The 10,727-nt window shown below is 40.2% G+C and overlaps 2 long non-coding RNA genes across 2 annotated transcripts; one reads left to right on the top strand and one right to left on the bottom strand.

Annotated features, from left to right (window-relative positions):
* Positions 1-327: 327 nt before the first annotated feature.
* On the bottom strand, positions 328-4,502 carry LOC135478997 (uncharacterized). Its single transcript, XR_010445800.1, has 3 exons — positions 4,373-4,502; positions 2,672-2,804; positions 328-457 (listed from the first exon to the last, which is right to left on the bottom strand). It is a non-coding gene; the product is annotated as an uncharacterized LOC135478997 (long non-coding RNA).
* A 996-nt stretch (positions 4,503-5,498) lies between these two features.
* LOC135479263 (uncharacterized) lies at positions 5,499-7,565 on the top strand. Its single transcript, XR_010445842.1, has 3 exons — positions 5,499-5,580; positions 6,545-6,683; positions 7,430-7,565. It is a non-coding gene; the product is annotated as an uncharacterized LOC135479263 (long non-coding RNA).
* The last annotated feature ends 3,162 nt before the right edge of the window (positions 7,566-10,727 follow it).

Raw genomic sequence — 10,727 nt, 5'->3', positions numbered from 1 at the left:
CCTGCGGGTGGTCGTGGGTTTCTTCCTAGATCTGCCGATTTCCTTCCACCATAATGCTGGCCGCAGTCGTATAAGTGAAATTATCCTGAGTACTACGCAAAACACCAAGAATGTTACCATGTTTAATCTCATTTTAGATGCCTGAAAATTTAAAAAAAATTTAAATTATAATAGTTTCTTTTGGACGTTACGAACTGTCACTACTTGGTTTTATCGTTCACATTCAGCTTAAGATGATAGATCTTGTAAGAGTTGTAACAGAAGTCATATGACCGTATAACTGAGAATTCCGATGAATTATCGAAAACAATCAAAACAACACAAGTATAGAAGATGGGCTAAAAATTTATTCATTTGAAGATTTGGGTCCCAAACAGAAAAAGTAAAATGGTTTCTACTTTAAGGATAACCATACATATTCGTCGATTAGACCGACAACCTCCTCCCCAGAAAAACCCTTTAAAAGGAAAAAAAAGTGTTTTGTAATATAATGGCACATTTTTATGGTGGCTAACAGCGGCCATCTAGACCGCGACCTTATCGAACCAGTGGAAGACAAAGAGGGCGTGGATGGGCGAGGGCTGGATACTTGTAAATGGCAATATTGGGAGTGAGGGTGGGAGTTAGATGAGGGGTAATCATGACACTAACCGGCATCCGTATCAAAATGACAGGTTGTGTGAAGAAACTGGTGAGAAACGAGAGGGGAGGGGGCTGAGGGGCTCCGTGATGTTGTAATTAGCGTGGTAGACGCCGCACAATGCCAATGGGATCCTGTGAGTTCAAGTCCAGCTCATGCTGGCTTCTTCTTTTGTCGTACATAGGAAGGTCTGCGATCAACCTGCGGAGGGTCGTGGGCTTCCCCGTATACTCTCTCTGATTTCCTCTCGCCATATTGATGGTCGCCACCGTAAAAGTAAAATATTCTTGAACACGACGTAAAGCATCAAAGAAATAAATAAATGAATATATTAACATATATAACCCAGCCGAATTCAGTACAAAAGCCCCACGGACGAAAGCCCCACGGACAAAATCCCTGGTGGATATTATTATATTTCACAAGAAAAATATTATTTTTGAATACCCTTAAAAAAAAAATAATACTTTATTTTTATAGGCTACTGTGTATTTTCCCCCTATTTTATATGCCCTACATGGATGTATATGATATATCAAACGACTCAGTGATCTTAGCATTGAATTGGAAGCATTCTGTGTGAATTCGGTAAATTAATATTTATGAATTATTCCCTGAAATCCGGAAAAATAAATGTTGGCTGCAAGCTTCTGAACATCTACACTCGGAAAGATGTAAACGTTCACGTTTTGTTTCTTTTGGTTTCTGAGGTTAAAACCATCACTCCTACAAGTGTTTGGATTCAACCATTTTCTTTAGCGGTGTTAGGCTATAGCACGTAAATTATATTTTTGGTACATATATGCATATATATTTGTGTTATTAGATTTGTGTTCTTAGAATAGGAAAAAAAGTCTAACTCAAGCTGCAATACAACAAATGTTTACCATACTTGTGGACTTTTGTGGTTTTCAGATAAGTCTGGAATGGAGGTCGGGCATTCATGCCGCCGAGAGATATATAACTCTTTCCCATGTCGTCCAAAACGATTAGAATACATGAGATTGAACGAGTAAGAAAAGGTTCTATTGTTTGCAAACATGTATTGAAATCTGAAACGGCATTTCAGGGAGAAGGTTTCAAGTTTTCTCAAACAACCAAACAGCTTATGTCATTTTCCATATACACTTAAATACTGATCGAGGGGCTTATGTCCACCCGAGCTTTTGTCCGCCGGGAGTTCTGTCCGCGGGGTTTTTGTCCGAAGGGGCTCTTGTCCGTCCCACCAACCCCAACAGTACGGCATGAGTCGACGGACTTATCCAATGTGCAAACACATTCTCACTTGCTCAAAGATCGCTGAACAATGTTGCAAACATATTCTCACTTGCTCAGCGATCGCTGCACAATGTTGCAAACACATTCTCTCTTGCTCAGACATAACTGCACAATGAGAAAGACGAAACACAGTGTGGTAGAGCCGAGCTCTGGAGGTACTGTACTGAAGCAGGCTGTACTCGCTCATATGCTACGTGGATCTATGTATGAACAACGTAACTCATGCTTGCGAACTATGATAGGAAGACACACATACTGCTTTATATAGCGCATGCGTCGCTCTCTACCTTTCGCTTTACATCATTGCCACCAACAGCACATTTTGTACAGAAATCTTTAATAACGCCGAGGTCATTGGAATCACGGTGATGAGGCAGGACGTGATTTCAGAAATGTGTCTCAACCTTTGTCTCTAATAGTACTTCATACACATGCATACTTTTTAGAACAAAATTCTAACATGATTCTAACAAAAACTAAAACAATTTTATTGATAAATGCGTACTAAATTGTTCCGCCGGAGGACGCAAGTGATGAGGCTAAACCTATACAAGCCTACAAGCGTCTCACAGGCTACAAAGAAAAGCTTGTCTAATAGTGGCAGTGATGTAAAGCGAAAGGTAGCGACTGACGCATGCGCTATGAAGAGTATGAGGAAGACATTCCGACTAGTTTAAAACCCGTTACAGTGTCAACAAGACCAGCCCTCTGAGCAGAGATTTGGGAGAATTAATCAAACAATGGCATGCTTACAAATTTTATCCGTGGACAAGAATGCATTCGCACTTGCCCAGTAGGCAGGTTGGCGCGAACGCCGTCCAGGTAGAGCCGTACATATTTTGGCAAAACTTGTCACAGTCTGAGTTCCTGGAGCAGCCCAACACGACTGTAGGGAATGGAAGAAGATAAGAGAAATGGGGTGATGAATGTGACTCCATTGGAGGAAAGGCCAGAAAGTAGGCTACTCTTCGTGCCGGTACTCTGCATGAATTTATTTGATTGGTGTTTTACGCCGTACTCTAGAATTTTTCACTTTTACGACGGCGGCCAGCATTATGGTGGGGGAAATCCGGGCAGATCCTGGGGGAAACACACGAACACCTGCAGGTTGTTGATAGACCTTCCCACGTATGGTCGAAGAGAAAGCCAGCATGAGCTGAACTTTAACTCACAGCGACCGCATTGGTGGGAGGCCCCTGGGTCACTCTCTGCATGAAAAAGACACCCTTGTTCCACAAAGCGATTTTAGCCTATATACAGCTGAGGGTATGTATTGAGGGTATGTATTGAATACTGAATTAAATCCCCAAGTTTCATATATGAACAGATCAATCAAAACCCGATACAAACACATAATTTTAAATGACGACAAATTATAAACAAACATTCATTCGCCTGGTATATTCCTATCGTCTTCGAGAACTGCTGACTGCTTCTCTTTACACGAATCCATCCTAATTTTGAAAATAAAAGTAATTTACTTAAAACTAATTAATTATTTAATTATATAAATTAATTTATATAATTTAATAATATCATTTTAAATGCTTACTTTATTTGCTTTCTTTTTTGGTTTTTGGTGATTTCTGTTGTTCTGGAAATTGGTTTTTGCGATTACTGATCTTGAACGTCCATTACAGAGCTGACCGTTGATATACTGTATCTGTTTGGACTCCAAGCAAGGTTTACAATCATAAACATCTAGTCTATAATCGCTTTGTGTAACAGGATTCTGATAGGCATGTAGTTCAACTTCTAAATAAAGAAGTGAAATCGAAAAGAAATGAAATCGAATTTGAAAGTTTTGTTAATGTTGCTATGGCTGGAATTTTTTTTCTGTTGGACAGTCTAACCGATTTAGAAAATTGGATAGAAATGTCGTATTTAGTACAAGCACAAATGCTTTTTTTCCGTAGAGTCGGGAATTGTTTACCTTATCAAAATTATTAAAATTATTAATTTTAATTATCAATATTAATATTAATTTTAATTATTAATTAAGATTATCAAAATTATTTTCTAAAAGATATCTTGTATTAGTTATATACTTTTGTAAAAACTCATTTCTACGATTGAAGATGGCCGGCGGGTCTTATGGATGGAAACGAAGTGACAGGTTAAAGGATCGACCTTTGGTAAGTTACTGACAACTCGACTAGCACAATGGATCTCAACGAAGGTTAGACTACGCCAAGTGTTTGTCAGGCCACTTTTTGTCACAATGCCCACTACAAACAATGCATGAGTGTCGGGAAATAAACAGCTCTCTATGCTAGACTGGGCCTGTACCCGCACCTTGTGTATTTATAGCGATTTAAGGAAGCATATTAACTACTCGGCCACGGGCCGGTCTGTTTGTTTCAAGAAAGATGAAATATCATAATGTCTGTCAATGAGTCATCGCTTGAAAATCACATTTTGTTCTTCAAACTGTACCAACGAAAATGAACTCACCAGCTGCACAGCAAATCAGAACGAGGACGAGCAAAGCAGTTCTCAGCATACTGGATACAGGTTTTCTCGAAGATAGATAGATCTGTATGGCGTAATGGTGATATCGAACAGGCTGTAATGCTGACAGCTGAATCTATGTGACGTCGTAGCCGTGGGAACCACGACTGCTGCCACGGAAGTTTATCAGACCTTAGAAAACCGGGTCTCGTCACCAGTGTCTCGCACTACTCATGGTCCACCTACACAATTGTACATATATATATTCTGCATGCAATTCAATAAACAATCAGGTTCAACAATGCCCCCAGCCTATTCTAGACTAAGTTTGGTTTAACCTGAAACCTACAGCTGCATGTCTCTGACAGGGCGACGTTTTTGTTGCTATAATGTATTTATTCTTCTTGTTGGCGACAGTGTTCTTTGTGTGTTTGAGCGTGATGTGAATTGTTTAACAAAAAGCACAGAACTCTCATAACGCTGGTCGACGTTACATTCTTGAACTCGGCAACAGTCAAATAATATACAATTTGTAAACAATAGTAAGTATTACTTACCAGCCAAATAACTAACCCAGTAACAGAGAAATTATTCTGTTCATTTTAACAAAAATTCTGTTAGTGATGGGTGATGTTCGAATGTATTCTGTTAATACAACAAAACAATGTGTCATTCAACATGAAGTCCCGTTTGATAGAATCGTTCTGTTGAATTAATGCAATATGTGTCTACAACAGAATAATATGTTGCAATAGAATCCATTCTAGTATCACTCAGACAACAGATCTTCTATTCAATTTAACAGAATATTTCTTGAAAGTATAAATCAGGAAAATTGCTTATTTGCTTAAATTTGCATTTTACACTATTGAGGTCTTACGTTATCGTAAGTGCTGGACATTGGAGAAATATGATTACTTACCACATTTCTTACTTACTTTAATTTATTTTTGGGATTTCTGCATGTTTTTATGCACTTCATTGTGCGCTTGGACAGGTGTTTAACATGATAAATCGGTTTAAGGTAAAACAAGGATAAGATACATGTGAGGTTCAAGGCACGAATCTCATCGGTGTCCAGAAAGCTTAACCTTGGCCAAGGCCTGATAAAGAAACGTTTGTCTGATAACACGGCATTTCTGCTCAACACCTGACATAGGTCAACATGTGGAGAACTCTGCTATACCTCGCAATCCTGGCTATCTCTATAGGTAAGAATTATTTTCAGGTTGGTCACATTATTCAGTTTTGTCAAAGTGAGATGATTTGCCTAAAATGTAGTCCAGCGAGTATTTTTGGACAAGGGTGTAGTAACAGACACGAGTTGTTTTTTACCAGTATATACCAATATAAAGTCTTAAGACTAATATCCAAAGCAACGTTCAGCTGAGGTTTATGTGGTTTTAGCTGGTTTTAAAAATGCCCATCGATTTACGATTGATCTGGGATGCTTATATCGCATCAAAACTACACGGAACGCTTCTATCCTTTTTTAAAACAGGTTATCGCCACGGTATGGCTAATTGATATTGTCGAAGTGGTGTTAAGCCATAATCATTCATTCGTGCATCATACGAGAAGAAGTAGCCATTTGAGAACAGCAATTCTTTTGTATACATACTTTGTAACTTTGTTGATAGGGTCGTACTGGGCTGCCACACGAATAACGACTCTGTGAAGCACTGCATCACGCTTTATCGTTGATTGGTGGTGTAAAGCACTGTATCACACTTTCGTGTCGATTGGGATCGCGCTGGGCTGCCACGCGAATAACGACTGTGTGAAGCACTGCATCACGCTTTATCGTTGATTGGTGGTGTAAAGCACTGTATCACACTTTCGTGTCGATTGGGATCGTACTGGGCTGCCACGCGAATAACGACTGTGTGAAGCACTGCATCACGCTTTATCGTTGATTGGTGGTGTAAAGCATTGTATCACACTTTCGTGTCGACTGGGATCGTTCTTGGTCTGCCACACGAATAACGATTGTGTGAAGCACTATCACGCTTCCTTGTTCATAGGGTCGTACTGGCCTGCCACACGAATAACGACCGTGTGAAGCACTGTATCGCGCTTCCCTGTTGATAGGGGTCGCACTGACCTGCCACACGGATAACCTGTTACACGGGCAATAAATATGTGAAACACTGTGTCACGCTTTCTTATTGATAGGGGCCGCGCTAGCCTGTCACACGAATAATGACTGTGTAAAGCACTGCATGGACGAATGGGGCCACGGCTGGACAGCCACCCGCCCAACCTGCCTGATCGGCAGGTGTACCTGTCCACTCGTGAACGGTTAAAAGTATAAGTAAGTGAACCTTTTTAACAGCGAAATTGGGTTTGGTGCTCAGAAAACGTCCATTTCAAGTGCTGTTTCAGTATACTGCTTTAAATGGCGTATATAACAAAAAATCAAATAAATCATTGCTTTAACTGTCAAGAATATTGCACTTATAGGTTGGTGGTCAGTTTTACGGGTGGAGGAAACTGGAGTCTCTAGGGCTCATCATATGGGTGGAAGAAAAGTTATCTTCAACAGTAAGGGTGCGAAGCCAGTCAAAGCGGCGCAACAAAACGGAATGAGGTTTCACAATAAAAGGCAAGAAAGTGGCATTGCTAGACATGGCCCCAGATTCGTATACATGCCTAGATACGTGGTTTGAAGGGCTCCTGTTGGTTCAGTAGTAGGCCTACAACGTGCCTCACGCGAGGTTTTGGTGATCTGGGTCGCGTGTTCGAATCTTGATCTCGCTGGTTTGTCAGAGGTTTTTCACTTGCTTTGACCTTAGCTGACAAGGTACGGATGCATTTTAATAACAAAGAAATGGTTCCTTCTATGAGCATTTATATATATATATATATATTCATATATATATATAACAGGTGGTGGTGCTGTAAAAGTGAAACTTTCTTAATTTACAAATCATATAATAAACAAACAAACAATAAAACCTTGCTAATTTATTGGTCGATTAACCCCGAGAACAAACTCTGAATATACGACAATAAAGGCAATATCTAATATTACAAAGAAATGCTGCTATTTTTTTTCAGAAGAAACCATGGAAGGAAGCCAAAATATCCCGAGGAGATAATTCCGCAGTGTGAAAGACATCGTATACTAAAGTAGCTACAACCAAATGATACCAGATTTGTCGTTATTTACCAGGTTGTGAAATATTTCGTACATTTGATTAGAATATCAATACTGATTTCAATATCGGTAGTAAATCCTCGACAGGTACCTAGTAATTTTGGAATTCAACCCACAACAACTGAAGAGAATAACTTGGACCTGAAGAAACTGGCTTAAAAGTTGTGTACATTATTTGTCATTTTCTGTAATACATCGCTGTTTCTGTATTGTTCTTGAACGTGTGAAGATAGAAAAAAAAGACCTGAAGAAAACATAGCGTCAGGCAGATCCGCTGACACGAGAACAGCCGTTTACATAGTGGAATATAAACTGATAAGGCCCTCGTAAGATTGTGTGAGAGAAGCGCAAACGGGGCATTTTATTCACCGGAATGAAGCTTTACACCGAACGCAACAATATTTCTCTGCCATCAGTTATATGGGCAAAGGAAATCTAGATGTAGCTGGCAGAGAGCGGTGAAAAACCATCCCACTTATCCAGGTATGCACGACACACCGCCCGGTGAAAGATTACTGCCGAGCTAGCCAGGGAGGCCTAGATTCAGACACACAGCGTTAGCCACACGCAAATGGCCTTGTGTTCAACATAATTTATGGCATATTACGCCTTTACGAGTATCTGCATGGTCTACGTGGCGTCATTCACCCCGTTTTCTTAATTTCCTAACGAAGACTGCAATTCGAACATTTCCGTACTCATCCGAATATAAACTAATTTCTTTCATATAGCTGCTTTTATTTAACAACGTCGCTGTGAACATTGACTGAAGGAGTCGGTGCTTGGGGTTTAACGTCGTACCTTAATTTTTCAGCCATATGACGACGAAGGAAACCTTATAGAGCATGTAATGTGCCTCCTTGTTGCAGGACGGATTTCCACCGCTCTTTTATCTAGTGCTGCTTCACTGAGACCCCTTATCGGAGGAAAGTTAGTCGCCCCACCCAAACCATTATACTGATACGGGTCAACCAGTCGTTGCACTATCCCCTTTATGCTGAACGCCAAGCGAGGAAGTTACATCTTCCTCTTTTCCTGTCTTAGGTGTAACTCGACCCAGGATTGACCCTGGATCTACCGCTCCCGAAGTGGACGCTGCTATCGGGGCCGGTCTGTGAACATTGAAAATTCGCCATTTTCCTTTCCACAAAGTGGTTTAAACCCAACGAGTCGATGTTAGAGGAATGGGGTTTAACGTCGCTTTTAGGGGTTTAACGTCGCACTTAGCAATTCGTCGGTCACATGACGACGAGGAGTTATGTGTGTGAACATATACTGTGTCTCCTTGTGGCATGGCGAGTCCATGTCGCCACTGAAGTATCATGCCGAAGACACCAGATATGATACTCCACCCACTAAAATTATACCGACACCAAGTTTGATCCTGGGTTTCCCAACTTTGAAGCGGACGCTCTAACCAATGTTAGAAGAAAAACTAAAAAGACAAAAAGTTTTATAAGGAGTACATATTTAATTTCTCAGTCAATATCAAACCCATTACATGCATGAAATTGAAATGTCACAGTAAAATGTATGATACATTACCGATTTGGGCACAAAGGATATGTTCATACAAACCCCACTATTTTCACTTGGAGTGGCAATCAGCAACACCAGACACGCAATAACATTATAAGATGGGGAATAAGACCCAGTCATACTGGAGATATGCCCCACTATCAAACCGAGTAACAGCCATGACACAGGGACGATGTAATGTTTGATTCCAACAGTGTAAATCAAATTACCAATATAGATGTAAGAGCCGCAACCACGGATGAAAACCACAATGCCATTTGATTTACAGCATTTTTGAGGTTTTCATGTTATTTGACGTAAAACCATGAAGAAAGCACCTGGTTAAATTTCCAATTATTATCAAATAAAATGACGTAGAGGTGTACACACCTGGTTGTGGTTTGAAGCTATGGTTGAGACTGTCGCCTTAAACCAGGCTGCCATCCTTTGGCAACCTCTGAAGTCGCCATTCCAGAACCACAAAAGCTGTAACCACTGGGCATCCTCAAAAGTCGGAAACACTCCCGAAAACTCAAGAGGTCCGAACAACATGGGTAACTAATAAGCCGTGCACCAATTTGGTTCCTCTTCATAACTCACATCCAGACCGATTGATGTCATATTTCCTAATCTGTCTGTCATTGATGTTTTTAGTCAAACGGCTGTCAAACTTCAATGACAGCCAGATATCGCTTAACAGGCTATTCCAAAAGATACATGCACTTGAAGGATTGTGAGCTCCTTGAACTCTCATGCACTACGTTGTTCTACTTTACCGGTGGACAGCGGCTATATCTACCTCTCTCTTAATGGCGGGTACTCCAATGTCCGTCCAGTATTTGCCTTCAAGGCATCACCACCGCTGACGGTTCAAATACGGATTATGAATTTAAGAACTACATGAACTATGGTTTACCAAGAAATAATGAATCCAAGCCACAGCTAATTCAGTTTCAATATGAGAAAATATTCAAAAGAACTATGTCCCGTGAGAGTCATATCGCGGAGGCATCTCATCCCGTGTTGTGTCATTTTGCCTGTTGACAGCATACTAACGATGGATTGTAGATGCAACATTATACAGGAACCGGACTACTTTGTTACCAGTTACTAACACTTAACATACATGTACCCTGGCAACATAATGTTTCATACAGGCAAGCATTACCACTACGCTATAAATCTGTACCGATAATCCTTGTGTACTGAAGGCGATATTAACAATCACGCACATGAGCACACCACAAGTGAGATAAAACTGATCACAGGTGTAAGAAAGATAGGGGAGCGTCATTGTGTTAAGTGGGTTATCGCCTATATATATATATATATATATATATATATATATATATATATATATATATATATATATATATAGTGGGGCAGCGGCCCTATATACAGGGAAGAGAATGTTTTCCATCAAACTCAGTTGAAATTTTATCTACTAGCGCAACGTCATTAGTAAAACAATTAGTCTGGACCATAATAACTTTTAGATACTTTAAAAATCCTGGTCAGCGTTACAATCAGTTGATCAGCTGAAAATTCTCATCTCTGTACGCAGCCTGGAACATTTAATTCCATGCATCCAGGTATTCGATTAAATGTGTTGGAGCTATATATATATATACTCGCTGGAACAGGCAACGATCAACTTGATCTGTCGTCGTTCAGAAAATG

This window comes from Liolophura sinensis, chromosome 12 (genome assembly GCF_032854445.1).
Source record: "Liolophura sinensis isolate JHLJ2023 chromosome 12, CUHK_Ljap_v2, whole genome shotgun sequence".
Classification (NCBI taxonomy): Eukaryota; Metazoa; Mollusca; class Polyplacophora; order Chitonida; family Chitonidae; genus Liolophura; species Liolophura sinensis.
The sequence above is the reverse complement of the archived record's forward strand: the minus strand, read 5'-3'. Positions and strand labels throughout refer to the sequence as shown.